The sequence below is a fragment of the Pinus tabuliformis genome, chromosome 4_2, assembly GCF_031772625.1.
Source record: "Pinus tabuliformis cultivar Carrire ecotype Pingquan chromosome 4_2, CPIR1, whole genome shotgun sequence".
NCBI lineage: Eukaryota > Viridiplantae > Streptophyta > Pinopsida > Pinales > Pinaceae > Pinus > Pinus tabuliformis.
In genome coordinates, this window is record NC_142304.1 from 646,881,476 (window position 1) to 646,899,454 (window position 17,979).

At 36.4% G+C, this 17,979-nt stretch overlaps 1 pseudogene; it reads right to left on the minus strand.

Annotated features, from left to right (window-relative positions):
* The window catches only part of LOC149171035 (uncharacterized), a 29,026-nt pseudogene extending 14,890 nt beyond the window's left edge, over positions 1-14,136 (minus strand).
* Between the last annotated feature and the right edge of the window lie 3,843 nt (positions 14,137-17,979).

The following is a 17,979-nucleotide window of genomic DNA, read 5'->3' on the forward strand; positions in this document are numbered from 1 at the left end:
TCACCACTATTTCATTTATATCTTGAAATATGCAAATATGGAAGTCATACAGTTTCAAAAATAACATGTAGTTTTCTCTTTAGAATTCAAAACCATTTTTAACTGTTTCTTCTTCCCTTTTATAAGGAGAGGGAGAACATGAACATTACAAAATATCTCAAGCTAGAGCTTCCATCGGCCTACATGACTAGCTGTCTCGGTGTGCTGGCTATGTCACCTCCAATTATTACAATAGAAAGATGCTTTTCTTGAAAATAAAACAAAATAGCAATATCAATCAAAAACAACAAAACATAATTAACAAGTGAACTAAAATGATGGTCTTGTAGAAAATATATCCACTCCACTCTCTTTCCCGGCCTCTGGTCCAATCGAGTTTCAGCTACATCATGCCTCATTCTCTCTCGGCCAGTTCCTTGTTGCTTTCGGTCTTAACAGTTTCACTTATTCTTTTACAAGAAGCAAAAGTGATCACTCATAACGGCCATAACATATTCAGAACATAACTACCGATTCATGTTGTTGAACCTTAAAATTACCCTCTCCTTAACAATTTTTTTCACCATTTTCCCTCACTTTCTCATAAGATTACAGAGCCCAATCAATGATAAATACTAAGTTTTGTCTTAAGGAAAGCATTAAAATGATTGTCATATTATATTTTCATGTTCTTGCTATTTGAGTAGATTTTTGAAATTTAGCTACAGAACGCAGCCTATTCTACAGCTAACTGTGGATTTCGTAGCTACTCTCATGGTTTGGCAGGTTCCAGGTGTCAAATGAAGAATTGGGCCACATGGGAATTTCTAGAATAATCTCCACATGGATTCTATCCTATTCACTCAGTCTAGATCGACAGAAAAGCAAGCCTAAGATCATGGTCAAATATGGTGTCAAAATACGTTATTTGGAAGCAGTAGGACTCTTGATTTTCTCTTTCTTAGGAAATCAAGAGTCCAACAGTCCTATTGCAAATCTAATTCGAATTAGACACCTGTAGCAAGTTTATCTCACAAATAGTTATGTTATCTTCCTTTAAATATCAGTTACATAGAACCGAGAAACAATTCAGACTTCATTTTATCATAATATAAAGTTCGTGCTACAAATGATTGTTTAAAGAGCATCCTTAACTAGCTAGCAGTCCATCCAAATCAGTTGCAAAGGGCCCCTGCACTGGAGGAGGTTTTTTTTTCATTTATTGTTTTTAGTTCAATTTCCATTACTCTGTTTTCAACAAATCTATTTTCTAATTAGGATAATATTTCATTCTAGTTTTTGATCAATAGAATAGTGATAAATCACAATTGTGCAACCTTGTTCTTCTAAGATATTTCATGGAGAAAAACAACTTTTTTTTTTTAAACAAATCAAGATTGAAGTAATATGAATACACAGTTGCTTAGTTTTCTTACCATTTTGTCATTCATTTTCTTAGAACGGAATTGTCAATTAATTGTGTTAATGGATGTTTTCAAAATCCATTTCAAGATGATGATGATCCTAAACTAAATGGTTAAATGTCTAATTTGTATTGTGATTGAATTTACTCAGTAGATTGTTATTTTCCTTGGAACATAGGAAGTAAGGTATAATTGATTTCTTGCACAACACTTCAAGAGAAGTAATTCTTCACATTTGAATGTTGGAGAAAGTCAAAAATACATTAGTTGTTTACAGTTAGTTTTACATGCTTTCACCTTTTTTCTTTAAGATCCTCACTTAGTTGCATTACGGATATTCCCAATAATCATTTCAAGGAGATTGATTTAATCATAATCCAAAATTGAATGATTGAATGTTTAGTGAATGCAATTACTGAGTTACCTTCTGCATGCTTTACTTATTTTTCTAAATCATTAAGTATAATTGGTGACTTAACACCATCTCAAGAAGGTCACACTTCCCAATTGAATGTTGGAGTAGCTAAGAATACATTAGGTTTTTTTCTATGCATACTCTGCTTATTTTTCTAGGACATTAGAAGTTAGAGTATAGAAAGTTGCTTATACTCCATCTCAAGAAGATCATAATTCATAATTGAATGCTAAAGTAACCAGAAGTACTTTAGTTGATTTCATTTTCTGCCTTCACTTCAAACAAGCATTGTAGTTTCATTCTTGGTTTTAAGAATTAGATCCATGGATTAGGATATAAGATAAGATAGATTCATTGTTTCCCAAACTTGGTTCTAACTAGCTAATAGTTCTTAGTTTATTTTTATGAAAATTAGATTGACTTAGGAACATCTCCTTTTCTTCCTTCTTAAAATTCATTAGACTCACTTAAATCTTCTCATAGTTTTAGGTTGAATATTATTAGACATCAGAGAACAGAAACCCCCCAAAAACAACATAAATTACAAAACAATGAAGTAAGAAAAAGGTTAACAAAGAACATATAGTGCACCACACTTCATCGGTTTACAAACCTCAGCTGATAATCTATGCAAGCAATTTAAGACACTAAATTGACTAAACACATTTGTCCCTTTAACTTCATGTATCATGCTATCAGAGCCATGCTATGCCCAGTAATACTACCTTAACGCTGAATTGAGGGTTCTCATTATTAGCCCTTTACACTAAACACATTTACAAAACATGCAAGTTCCGGGATCTTTAGGCCCCTTATGATTTAGCCCCTTTTTGCATTCCTTCTCATATGATCGGGGCTAGTGACTTGGTGCTTAGCCTTATATTGGGGATCGATAATTAGTTCTTTTCTCTAATCCATGCCTTTAGTTTTGCAACCTCTTAACCCTTGCGATTGCGATATACGATGAGCAGAGACCTCCGATCACCGATTTGTGAGATGACGTGATATTTTTACGTGTCACCCTATTTTGGCCCTGAAAAATGCCAAATCTACATGCCACGTGTCCTCCATACTGCCACGTCATCTCCATACTGCCACATCATCATGACGTTAGCCACCATGTGGGTTTATCGGGACCAATAGTATTCTTCCATGTGGCCCTCTAGAGGAGAGAGAAAGGGTCCGCCTACCCTTGGTTTTTCGCTGCAAACCTTTGTTAAATCACAATCGGTCATTTTAGTGTTATCGGCATTTGGCGATTTCATGACACTGCATTTGGTTGCACCCTTTGATACTTGCGATCGTCAGTTGCCAATCACCTCTGTGCTAAGCCCTTGGATCTTTAACTTCGTATGTGATCGCAGCTAACCCCCTTGTTGAAGCCCTTCAACCAGAGGTTTAAACTTGATACTGTGATTTTCCTCATCCTTCAATAGTTGATCTGCGAGATGACGTCATCCTTTTCCACGTGTCACCTCGTGAGTGGTGACACATGTATTTTGGATGTTCCTTCATAGGACCCTCAACATGCCAGATCAACATGCCATGTGTCCTTTATACTGCCACGTCATGATAACATCAACTCCCACATGGGTTTATCGGGACCAATAGTATTTCGCCACGTGCCCTGTTTGGAGGAGATAAAAAAGGCCCATCCTTCTCTGGTTTTGCAACTGATTTCCTTTGTTAATCTCAATCGGCCCTCGCTGGTGCTTTAACACCATCGACGTATTCCCACGCAATTTCTTAAGAGTGGTCTGTTGGACCCACCGATTGTCGATATGCCTGGACCCGTTGATCGCCAATTTGCTATAGGGGTGATCACTGGTTTTATCCCAAACCTCTGATTTCCTCGTCCACTGCCTAGACCCACTGATCCATGATTTGCAATATCAAACCTCCGTTGCCTACTCTTCTTTCCTTCCTTTCAAAGGCTAAAAACCCCTTAACTTCAACAAGCCATATCTTTTGATCCAGAAGTCCATTTTGGGACTTCCATATAGCACTAGAAATCTTATTCCAAGAACTATTCAATGGAGAGGGATTGATTTATTTTTGAGAGCTTATGTGGCTTGAAATATGGCTTCAATATTGGTTTTTATTCTTCACTTTGGATAACTAAAAATTCATTTGCTAGTGAGTGACAATAGGGAAAACAAGTCGATATAGCATAAATGTCTCACATGAGTGCATTACCAACTAGGTGAATTAATAACATCACTGATTTGATCATCGTTGGAAACCACCTCTACTTCGCCTCAAAACTTGATATCGTAAATGTCTTCTCCACTAGATTTTTTGAGTTGTACTTGAACAGAGTTATAAGATTGCAGTAATAAAGCTGAAGTCAATAATAAAGTTGAAGAAAATACATATGAGAGGGATAGAATGAAGGTGAAAACCTTAAGGCTATAGGAAAAGAACATAAGATGAAGAAGACTGAGGTCTCCCTAAATTAATGGCACTAGCAATTCTAAGTTATCATTGGAGTAGTCCGAGATGATAATGTTGAGATTGGAAGGTACTTGTAAGAGGACAAATTGACTACAATGTCAAGCAAGAAGAATGGAAAAAGGAAACTAGTTAGAAGGATAGCCATGGTTGTTTTAGTATTGAATCTTGGTTGATGGTTAAATGTACAATAAACATATTTCGTATAAATTTTGATGATTTCCATAAAAGTCCGATTTTATTTAAAATAAAGAGCATGTTCCGAAGATAAATACCTTATAAGTTCAAAGATCACATGTGGGCACTTGCAACATTTTGTAAATGGTGGCATAGCTTGTTCAAGGTAATGAAAAACAAAGAGGGGAGGAATATACAGAGAATAAGACAAGGTTGTTGATAATTAAGCAGACAAAGAGATTGTGAAGAAGAGAGTGAAACCACCAAATTATGGAACAAAGGAGGGTGCCACAAAATATAGTTGAGACGCAAATATATCATCAAAATCAATCGTATGAAGTTTCTCATAGATAAATCGTAAAAGACAATTTTACCTTCAATGTTGAGAAACCCACCCATGCAAATCGTAATGAACCAAAATTTTGATATAAAAATTCGTAGAAAGAAATATCCTAATAAAATGTCCCATTAAAGACTGACCTCTACATTCTCATGCTAATTAGTATGATAAACCAGGGCCTTCAATAATTATAAGAACTCAACCATAATTATGGCAGAAATTTAGAATTTTTTATATCCACCCTCTGCATTACTGTTGATTAGATTATGTGCTCAGGCACATGGTGCACACAAGTACTGTCTTGAGTGTGAAATTAATGCCTTTGGCCAAATATAAAATAGTATTGAAGCAACAACAAGACAATGAATATCATAATCGCATATCCATGAGATAGACATTTGAATTCAGATGGTAGCAAAATGAGTATAACACCTTCTAGTAAAAGAAGTTGTAACAAAGGAGTGCACAGAGGAGAGGAGGTTCTGCTTATATAATATGTTACACATCAAGGAATACTACCAACCTCTAGAAATAGCAGCAAATGTTGCAATTTAGGAGAACACCATTGATAGAGATTAACAAATAGTTGTACAATAGTTTTCTCTTTCCCTAAGTTCAAATCCCACACCAAAGAATTATTGTATGCATACAAGAGGAGAATGGATGCACCATTCTGTGCACAACAAAGCCCAAAAAATTTCATTGATTTTGACAGATATTCAATAGATCTCCACTCCCTCAATGTTAGGGTACAACCCTAACCCCTTTATTTATGTAATAAGCCCAATGCGCCGACTCAGAGTCATAGTTAGTTAGACAATCAATAAATCCTGCATTAATAATTTTAAGTGGTTGATCCACATTAGAGAAAAGGGACCAAAGTTAGTTGTAAATGGGCCATAGTTAATAAATAAAGTGGTTAACCCATGTTATGCAAAGGACCACTAGTAGTTAGGGTTTTGGATGTCATTTAGCTATAAATAGTCTTAGATAGTAAGGGAAATATCATGAAGTCTTATTGTAATGGAGATATGTTCTGTTGGAGGTTTCCCCGTCGAAGAGGCAAGTGAATGTTGAATATGCTTCTAAAATAAAACACCTTGTAGTTTTTCTTATTTCATGTGATAATTCTGTGCGTTTGGGCTATATTTATTCATATTTATGGTATTCTAGATTTCTTGCAAGTCAATATTATAACAGGTGGTATCAGAGCACTTTCCGGGGCCAGTTGTACCTCCAATTTTCACACAATGTTTTTTTAGGCTAGAGATGTCTTCCAAAGTCTTTAAACCACGTGATCTATCGCTGAGCGCATAAACATACGGATTTGGGGAGGCATGCATGTAAGAACTAAAAGAGGTGGTCACGCTTGTTGGACTCCCCTGTAACCCCTGTGGGCACCCCTTCCAGTAATAGCGCATCAGACAAAATTGTGCAGAGACTACACTTCCATGTAACCTTGGGTATATCAGAAGCTCCCTAAGATCTCCTGAAACCTAAACTTAGATAAGTCGTTGACCATATTGCTACTACAATATGCTAAGAATAACACTCGGGGCAATTACTCGCACATAGAATAGGGTAGTTGGGTTGTACAACTAAGGGTGTTGTGGATCCTCCTTAGTTAGCGCCCTAAAATATTGGTCCCAATACTATTGTTGGACCCCTGCGTATATTTTGACATGTAGCACTTGAGACTCCTTTGAGCTCATAGTTCCCTCCACTATATGAAGACCACCCTCTACCTTATCTTCCATATTAGAAACAGCAGTTGGGGTTCTGTTGCCGCCATACAACTCATATTAAGTAGTTATTGTTTTCATAGTGCAGGTCAAACTCTTTATGTAGTGATGGTTTTGGCTGCCATAGTCCAGATTAGATCGTCGCAACACATTAGATAGTGCTAAGACCTTGGGGTTTATGTTACTATAGTTCAGGCCCAATTTTTGCAAGACATTAGGCAATATTAAGATTTCTAGAATTCAGCCACTGCAGTATTGATGAATGGGGAGAAAAATTCCTTTCAGAGTAAAAAAAGAGCTTGAGACCATTCCATGACACTTTCAAGAGACTTAGCCCATAATATTCAAGACGATGAATGGGTTGTAGTGGTACCATTCGCTTATAAGCCCCTAATTTTTCGGCGGTCCCAAATTTTTTCCCAACATGACTTTAAGTGACCCATGCCATTAGACTCTCGAGCTTGTCATCTTTCCAAGCAGACTACTCTTAAGTAAGCTCAAAAAATTGATCAGGTTTGGCGTATGTTAGGTACCATATCTCAAGTTATGACTGCAGAAAATGCATTCAAGAGGGTTGACCACCTTGATAAAATATTCGACGCATTCGAGGAGAATATTACGAAACAACTCTCACAACTAACAACCCTTATAAAAATGTCTCATAGGGAGGAGCCTAGTGTTGATGCACACATAGAAGGAGAATCCAACCATCACATTCACTTCCATGGAAATCACCACTCTTCCAACCACCAGACACCCAAGCTGGACATGTACAAATTTGATGGCTCTAACCCTGCAGTATGGGTAGCACAAATGGAATAATATTTCTCCCTTAATGATATCTGCGAAGATGGAACTAAACTACATGTGGGATCCCTTTACTTGGACCAAGAGAGATGGCAATGGTGGCAGTGGCATCAGAAATTTTATCCATGGAGAGAAACTTGGAACATGTTCTCAAAAGCCATATGTGATCACTTTGACCGGGAATCTAATTCTTTGGGTTGTCTCACTAAGATCTAACAAACAATTACAGTAAAGGACTACATTGTAGCCTTTGAATAATTGGCCATCAGAAATGACAGTATAGGAGATGACTTCTACTTGGAATATTTCATTAGTGGCCTAAAAGAAACCATATAAGCCCATGTCCAGATGCACCACCCAGCTACTTGGTTGGACGCATGCCGCAAGGCCTTAGATGTGGAAATTTCCTTAAATTCCCATTCCAATCATCCAAATTTCATCACCAAGGCACGTCCCACCCAGGCTTAGGGCCCCACCCAAACACTTAAGGTTCAAAAGGTGTCATTGGTGGAAATGGACGAAAGAAGGAAACAAGGATTGTGCTACTACTATGATGACAAGTACTCCCATGGACATAAATGCAAGGAACTAAAATTATTTCAAATTGATGCTACTGATAACAGCTCAACAGATGAAGCTCCATCACTTGAGGTTCTTGAGGAAGAAGCAATAATTATTAGATCACCACCAAAGGCGATTTGAAAACCCTAAATAACTTCCACCCTCTAGGGTTGAACATGATCATAGCATCCCTTTGGTCTCGGGTTCCCAACTGCCTAATTTCCACCCACATCGATATCCTTTTTCCCAAAAGAATAAAATTAAAAATATCATCAAGGAGCTTCTCAAAGCCAGTGTTATTTGTCCCAGCATCAACCCTTATTCATCTCCAGTGGTTATGGTTCTAAATAAATATGGAGAATGGCACATGTGTACAGACTTTCAGGCCCTTAACAAGCTCACTATCAAAGACACATTTCCTATTCTAGTTGTTGATGATCTACTTGATGAACTGCATGGTGCTAAATTATTTACCAAGCTAGACCTCCACTCGGGCTATCACCAAATACTCATGAAGGAAGTAGGCATTCCCAAGACCGTCATCAGAACTCATGAAGTACATTATGAATTCCTGCTCATGCCATTTGGTCTTTGTAATGCTCCATCTATTTTTCAAAGCCTCATGAACCACCTTCTGAAACCATATCTCTGAAATTTTGTCTTGGTATTCTTCGATGACATTCTCATCTACATCATAACTTGGGACAAACATCTTCAACATTTAGACCAGATCTTGGTCTTCTTCGATGACATTCTCATCTACATCATAACTTGGGACAAACATCTTCAACATGTAGACCAGATCTTGGTATTCTTCGATGACATTCTCATCTACATCATAACTTGGGACAAACACCTCCAACATGTAGACCAAATATTGAAACTGCTTTGAGATCACAAATTATTTGTAAAATTATCCAAGTGCTCTTTTGTCATGGAAGAAGTCTATAATTTGGGACATATTTTGCGTCATGAAGGAGTGAGGTTTGATCTGAAAAAGATTCAGGCAATTCAAGATTGGCCCCAACCAAAAATCTTGAAGAGTTTGAGGGGATTCTTGGGTCTCACTTGCTATTATCGCAAATTTGTCTGTAATTATGGACGCATTGCTATACCCCTCACTAATATTCTCAAGTAAAATTTGTTTCTCTAGACTGATGCAAATCAGCAGGCCTTTTTGGCTCTCAAACAGGCCACATTCTCCACTCCCATATTGGCCCTACCTGACTTCACCAAAAATTTTGTGATTGATTGTGATAGTTCAGGTACAGGTATTGGTGTTGTAGTAATGCAGGAAGGTAGACCATTGGCTTTCACCAGTTAAAAAATCAGTGTCAAAAATCCGGGTCAATCTACTTATGAAAAGAAATGATTATCATATGACATCTAGTAGACACCTGGCATCCATACTTATTGGGGTGATGTTTCCAAATCCTCACGGACCATCAAAACCTACAATATTTTCTAAAGCAACTTCTATTGTCGCCACAACAAAATAAATGGCTTGCCAAAATGTTGGGATATGATTACGAGATAATTTACAGTAAATGGAACGAAAATGTAGTGTATGATGCTTTATCATGCCATTTTGAGGATGAGAGAACCCTTTTATTAATCTCTTTACGAATACCAGATTGGAATTAAGAGGCCTGCAAGGAATGTTTCTACCACACCTCTCTTTCCAAACTAATTAATAACTTAAGAGAATATCCTAATTCCTCAATAGAATACTCTTGGAAGGATGATATTCTTTGCTAGAAGGATCGAATAGTGATATCCCCGAACTCCACCCTCAAAACCCACACCTTGGACGAGCTACACTCATCTCCAATTGCAGGACATTCAGGATTTCAGAAGACTGATGCTCATGCATGTCGTTCTTTCTTTTGGATTGGCATGAAAAACAACATTCTTACTTTTGTAGATGAATGTTATGTGTGCAAATGAAACAAAGGGGAAACAATCAATTTACCGGGAACCTTACAACCATTCCCACTCCCTACTTTTGTCTAGACATATGTTTCCATTGATTTCATCACTGGTCTCCCAACGTTAGGCAACACATCAATCATCATGGTGGTTGTTGACAAGCTTTCTAAATATGCTCATTTTTGCACTTTAACGCACCCATTTATCCCCACTTTGGTGGATTCATTTTTCTTGTACTAGATCTTGAAACTACACGACATGCCGAATTCCATTGTGTCTAATTGCAACCCCACTTTTACCACCAAATTTTGGCAGGAACGTTTCAAAATATAGAGCACGTAACTCCAACTAAGTACTTCCTATCATTCCCAAACTGATGGTTAAACAAAAGTATTCAAAAAATGTTAGGATACCTATCTGAGATGCTTCACTTTAGACAAGCAACATTAATGGGTATTGTGGCTACCTTTAGCTGAATGGTGGTATAATACTACCTATCATGAAGCCACCAAGATGACTCCATATGAGGTAGTATATGGCCAACTCCCACCTTTTCTTGTTTCTTATATCCCTGAATGTTCTAAAGTACAAGCAGTTGAACAACTCCTATAGAATCATGCCACCATGATTGCTCATCTCAAGGGAATCCACATTAGGCTCATAACTGATTGAAGCAATAGGCTGGCCAACATCATTTTGAGTGCTCATTTTAAGATGGTGATCAGGTATTCCTCCGACTTCAATCATATAAGTAAAAATATTTCAAAGGAAAGGGTTGCTAGAAACTAGCACCAAAATTTTATGGGTCTTACTAGATACTTCAGCGCATAGGATAAGTTGCCTACAAACTAGCCTTGTCAGCTACTTCAAAAATCCATTTGGTCTTCCATGTATCATGCCTCAAGAAAGTGGTGGGGAACAACTGTAGAGTTCAAACAAGTTTAGCTGAACTGGATGAGGAAGGCTCACTTTGGCTCCGACCATAACAGGCCCTCGATACTTGTGAATGACATATTTGTGGCAACAAAATCAAAAAAGTCCTCATCAAGTGGAAAGACACCTCTCCAGAATATGTGACCTGGGAACCAACCAATATTCTTTAGCAGTTTCTGCAGCTTTAGCCTTGAGGACAAGGCTGCTTTTGATGGGGGAGGGCATGTTAGGGTCCAACCCTAACCCCTTTACTTATGTAATAAGCCCAATGGGCTAAGACATATTCATAGCTAGATAGAAAGTCAATAAATCCCGATTTAATAATTGTAAGTGGTTGATCCGCATTGCAGAAAAGGGACCACAATTAGTTCTAAATGGGCCATAGTTAATAAATAAAGTGGTTAACTAGTGTTATGCAAGGGACCAATAGTATTTAGGGTTTTAGATGTCATTTAACTATAAATAGTCTTAGTTAGTAAGGGAAAGATCATCGAGCCTTATTGTAATTGATCTCTGCTCTATTCGAGGTTTCCCCCTCGAAGAGGCAAGTGAACATTGAATCTACTTCTGAATAATAAAATACCTTGTAGTTTTTCTCATTTCATGTGATAATTTTGTGTTTTCGGCTATATTTCTTCTTATTTAAATGGTATTGTGGATTTCTCGCTGGTTAAAAGTATAACACGCAAAATACAAAGAATAAAGCATCCTCTAAGGCAACCATAACTGAATACCATTCTCGACAAATTTCTCAAAGTCATGTTTGAACTCAGTCATAATGAATTTTCAAAGCAGATGAGTATCTTCGGAATTTTTATTCCAATGGGAAGAAAAAAAGCCTAACAATTTCTATTAAAATAAAGCGAGAGAGGATGGATGAGGTTATCAGTAGGAATGCAGTCCCTTCATGTCACTCTAGAGGCTCCAAATTCTATCGACTCAAGCAACATATGGAAAGCCAAAGAGATTTATGGCTTTCCCTCTTGAGAATATATAAGGAGAAAATGAAGATGATATTCTTGTTCTGGACAAAGGTTTAGCTACATATTTTCAATTTTGGAAACAAAAGAGGCAAAAATTCATGATTTTGTTGCAGATCTAGATAACATAGCATTTCCTTTGTTTATTCAGGGTCAAAATGTGATTATAGAAAGTTTTATCATAATGCTCAGCAATTTTGCATGCCCAAGGGATCTAACCAATTTTGATTGCAATTTGGTGCTAAGAAATAATAGAGATGAACATACTAGGTATGGCCAACAATAATGAAGGTTTATTTAAAAGCTACTTACTCATACTCCTCCAATGGGACTAATTCTGCTGCCACCTACAAAAAATTGTCAAGCTGGTATTAAATTTAGATTCTAAACCCCACTTACTTGCAATTTTTAAGGTTTATAAGTTAAGGTGTTAATTTCCTTTTTAGACCATTTTCTCTACTCATTAGCTTGGTTCACAACTAAAGTAAAAGGGATGCAAGAACGCTGAAATGAAAGTAAGACTACTGCATATTACATATGGCCAACCAAAGACAGAACCTTATTACCTTAAAATAGCCTGATCTGCCAGGGTACATCGATAATTCAAACAGCACATAATAACAAGACCAATGCCTCTTTTTAATAGGAATTTTGATGGCAGCTTAAGCAACTTGTCTACAATAATCATATGACTAGCCTTAATTACAAGTAAGAAAATGTTAGAAAATTATATATTATAGAGCAATGGAACACATAAAGTATTGAAGAAATATAAACACAGAAAATTCATAAAATAAGAGAGAAACAAATATACGTGGTTCACCCAGTTTGGGTTACATCCATGGAGAAACAGCTAGTCCTTCTTTTATTATATTATCCAGCAAACTGAAGAGATACAACCTACAATAGATCTGTTGTAACTCCCTCTTCGCTCTCAATCTCCTCTCTCTTCCTCACTCAGAATACATATATACATAGACGTAATACAATTCCCTCATATATAGTGAGGGGTTTCCTTCTAGGGAAAAAAAAACCCTAAATTAAACATAACTTCTACCGTCAGATCTCCACCTAATGAACGACCCATATTGACTACGAAATTACAACTTTTCATGCCTTGGACCCCCCCTGCAGCGAATATTTTACGGGCGGCATTGCTGCCCCATTTCGAACTGGGGTCCAATGTGGTGATACCTTTGAATATATAAGATAATCGGGCTCCACACCCAACAAAAAATTTATAATTAATACGATGCTTACCAAACACCGATTTTTAGAATTCACATGCAGTACCATTTAAGTGGTTTTATTTGTGAAAGCTTCTCTATGTGCTCTTACAATACATTGATAAAATTGTTCAAAAGAAGCAAGGCTCTAGAAAATAAAACTGATAATTTATACTTAAACCATTCATATTGTTGTGGTGACAAATTTGTCAAAAATGTGAAGAATATTAGCCTGAAAACATTCCAAAATTGCTACCTTTGTTTCACAAACAACTAATGAGAAGAGCCCCACAACCAAACAGTGATATGTGTCTAAGTTACCAGAAGTTGGAAAAGGGAATAGAAGTAGGAACAGAGTGAGAAGTAGAGCTAGAGGGTTTTTGGAGATAAGAAACATAAACCCCACCTTCCTCGGTATATTTTATAGATGCAAAATTGATCAACAATGCACTAATTTAGTGTCAAGACAGGAACAAAATGAAAAATAGGTCACCTGGTCATGTTTATGTAATATAGATAGGAATATAAGATAAAACCTATGACAGGGGAATAGGCACACATAAAATCAAGTCGTGCATTTGATTCTATGGTGTTATAGCGAATAATAAATCACTATATAGATATTTAAAAAAGACGGTCACTGGGAAAAAAACTAACCTGTTACCCCTAGTTTTGAACCAGCCCTCTGTACACTACTTGTGAGAAACAGCCAAATCATCCTTGTAGGAATAACCCAACAAAATAGATGCCCCTACCTCTTTGTTGGTCTCCAGAGTAATATGGCATAGTCTACACTCCTTCTCATACCGACTCCCAATACCGTCCAATTTCATCCCTTGATCAGAAGGTGCATTCCCTTATGGTGCCTTCACCTCCGGGTCAGGACCCTTCTCATGATCTACATTGGAACTATCGGAAAGAGAACACCTTGCGAGATCTGAAATTCCTACAATATCAGTATCAAAAGCATTAGAATAATCATATTCATCATCATAAGTTCCTCCATTTGAAGTATATTGTGAATGCCATGACTGATCTTCAACATCGGAATAATTTGGGTTGTCTTCACTTCCATCCATAGATGGTCTGCATGAGATGGGTTCCTCCGACTCCTCATATGCTGGAACATTTTTGGACTCATCTTTAACTGCAAAAGTTGAAGACCTCTCCATGCTAATATAGAATGGGCTATAAAATTAGGCTTACTCATCAATATGACTGAAAAATCCCCCATATTTCCCCCATTTCTCTGTAGAACTCTTTTTTCTCTCACTTACTATGTTTATGTTCTTAACAACCACAATCAACAAACAATACCCTAACAACAACAATTCTCACGTATCATTTGTTATGTGTTGGGATGCACCCAATATTATCTAAGAAAATATCAAGTCTAAAACTGTAACTTTGATAAATCTCCTTTTAGATGGCCGGTGAATAACAACGCTCTTTAACGCCGATGACGACATGTGAGGGAGATGGTGGATGGGGTTCAATGCAATTCAATGATGGAGGTATTGCTGAGGGGGCTCGATTGACCAACATGAAGGAGAAGGGCACAACATGCCAAAGAGGAGGGCGTGAAAATGAAAAGTGGAAGGGAGGGCACAGGTATGGTAGAGGGTAGAGAGCTGCATAAATAGGTAGGTAGTAGAAAACAATTTGGACAAATGGTAAAATTCTATTGGTTGGAGGGACATACATATGGAAACATTTTATTGGTTGGAAGGGTGAAATCCAAGCTTTCCCATTGGCTAGGGTGAACAATTTTTTCCCACCCCAAGCCAGCGAAGAAAACGTCTATGGGCATAAAAATAAAAACAAATTATTAACGGAATATGATTATCCATGGAAAGTTTTATTTTTTTTCAAGTTGGAAGTAAATTTACAAAAAAAAAACAAATCAATAGAAATATTGAATCTTATATTTAAAAATAATTATAAAACAAAGTTAATTTACATAATTGGGAAAATTAATTATTATCTTCGTGATATAAATTATATTGTAATTAAAATATGTTAAAAACGTTACATTATTAAAAAATCAATTTATTTAATGGAATATCCTAATATAAATGTGAATAAAAAGATGCAAATATCTCTCAAAATATATATCTAAAAACAATGAAGAGTAACCAATATAAATAGATTGGAAAAGTGGATTAGGGTGGATTGAGCTATGAATATTACCCACAACTAATTTCTTTTTGATTTGGATTGTCTTCCAACAGTTATGACATGCCCTATGATGATGAACAATTTTTTTCCTACCTATTTGTGGAAGAGGTATGTAGTCTTTGAAATGGAGGACCCTTTTCCATTGTTTTCGGTGCTTTGTATGAGTGTTAAGTATCAAATGTATTAGTCGTTTATTGCAGTAAATAATGCATGTGATTGTTTGCTTCAAGGTTTGGTGGATTTTTGTGAAGTATTAAAGCACATTCAATATGGCCATCAGCTAAAATCCAACATTTTTATGGCCACCCACATAGTGAATAAGAACAATTATCGTATAATAAATCACACTATTGGATGCGCACACTAGATATTCTACCCAACCATAAACTATGTTTCTATAGTTCTCTTAGTAACAGGTCATAATAGGTCTTCCCCAAGCCAATGCTATGAATCCACAATAAAGGATGTCTTCTATAGCACGTTATTGTCAACTCATAGCTCAATAACTACTAAAATATTACATCAATATAATTCCTATAAGAAGTCCCATCCACAAACTTTTTCTTTCCCCTCAACCCGTGTAATCCAAGTAATGGGATCCCCTTATGTGTCCCTCAAGCTACTCCACTTCCCTAGAGGTCTCTAGCCTAAATTGGCCAGGAAATATCTCTATGTGTCACTCCACAAAGTATAGTTGATAAGAAACAATTTCCCTTACTCATGGGTAATGTCCTCAATATAAAATCACTCACAAACATAATATGTATTGTTCAATTATAGCAAAGTTATCTTCAACCCCACTATGACTAACTTCTCTTCCAAGCACATAAGTATGTATTTTATTCCTTTCTCCTAGTTGTAAACATTAAACTATCTCCATATTTGAATTTCATTTTCTCCCATGCATGTTTGAGACAAAAGTATTGCACTTCCCAAAAATATTGCACTTATCCCATGCTTTCAGTAACTATGTGAGTTTTCCTTCTGACCAAAACTCTTACACGCATTCAATGACTAGGTTTATCAAATAACGAAAAACAAAATTAGAAGGATCATTACTAAAAATTATTTAGAAAGGAGGATTGGGTTTATTAGACATATATAACTTTAAAGTGGACCCCTTTTAAACCCCCTTTCTTGTGGAAACATCCCACATGACTCTATCCTTATCCATTACGGTCAATGATGTACTTTATTTTTATTACATTTGATATATATGGTTTACATATTACATTTCTTAGCCCATGGCCATACATCATTTTAGAAACATACATTGTTAATCTTAAGATTACAAATTGGGGCCTTACATTCTCCTCCTCCTACATTTTGCACCATTCGTGGTGGAAACTATGATATCAGTGTACATGTACATAGTACAAAATTTTACATCAATACTCAATAATTTTGTAGCTTAACAAAACCTATAGTAATTCCAAGTAGCAACTCTCATTCCCCTCAACTTTCATAATCAAAATAAGTCTAGCCACTACTCTTCACTAGAGTCCCTCATGCCATCCTACTTCCCTTCTAAGGCTCCAACACAAGTTAAACATGAAGATTCAAAGTTATGGCTCCAAGAAATATAGATACAAAAAATGGAGTCTTCAAGTACACTTATATACAAATGTACATTAAGGTTTCTTCAAAATTTATAAAAAGTTATGGGTATCACTCTCCCACAGTCTCCTTGTGCTCTCACATGGTGTCTTTAAGAACACACAACTCCATTGGAACTTTACTAAGTTCATGGCTTGATTCCTTGATTGTTTTTAATTTTTAGCCTACTCTACAAGGAAAAGACATTCTAGCGGAGGTTTTTGCGAAAGCCCTTATAAAAATAGCCCAAAAAATTGTTTGTAGCGAAGGTGGGAGGCAAATGTTTTCGGAGAAGTTTTTTTTACAATGCATCTACAATATACAAGCACACTAGTGCATTACTATCCATATAAGCACCGGTGCCAAATAAAACATGGTGCACTATGGAAGATTCATTTCTATAAAATAAAAAAAAACACGGTGAACTAAATAGCAAAACACATCGGTGCTTGACTAATCAATAACACCAAAAAAAGGTTAACTTTTAAGAATTTTCAATGCTATATACACCTAAAGCACTAATGCCCTTCTTGAAGTAAAACATCCCGGTGCATACCTAGAAGGAGCACCGTTATAGCTTCTAATTTTCAAAAAAATGTGGTGTTATATTCAACCAAAGCACTGGTGTTGTTAATCTATTAAAATGCACCAGTGCATCTTCTAAAGAGCATCATTAGGCGTTTTCTTTTTTTTGTTAATGCAATGCTATAGTCCAACAAAGCACTGATGTGGTACATGTATTAGAATGCCCCATCGGGGCATCTTAACAAAAGAATAACTATATGTTTTTTAATTTAAAAAAAAGCGGTGCTCTTCGATATCTGAAGTAATCGTGCAGTTATGATAACACATCGAAGGAGGGTTAAGTAAAAAAAAACTACTGGCCGTAAATTTGATTTGTACCATCTATAGTGCTGGGGAGATCTAAAGCACTGGTGCCACTCTTTCTTCATGCAAGCACCCTGACACTGGTGCTTATCTTTCTCACCATCTTTTCATACCATGCTCAGTGTGTGGCTTTCCAATTTTCTCAAATGGTTTTGAATTTTGTTTTCTCTAATTTATTTTTTTTAGCGGATTAAAATTGCAAATTAGCTCAAAATATCCATTGTTTTTGAAAAAAATAAAATCCTTCGAGGTGCGCTCAGTATGTTTGGCTTGCAATGATAGTAGTTTATAGGGTGCACCACATATGTGCTTGAAACTAACACACTGTTATTATTTCAATGTGTTTCATAAAT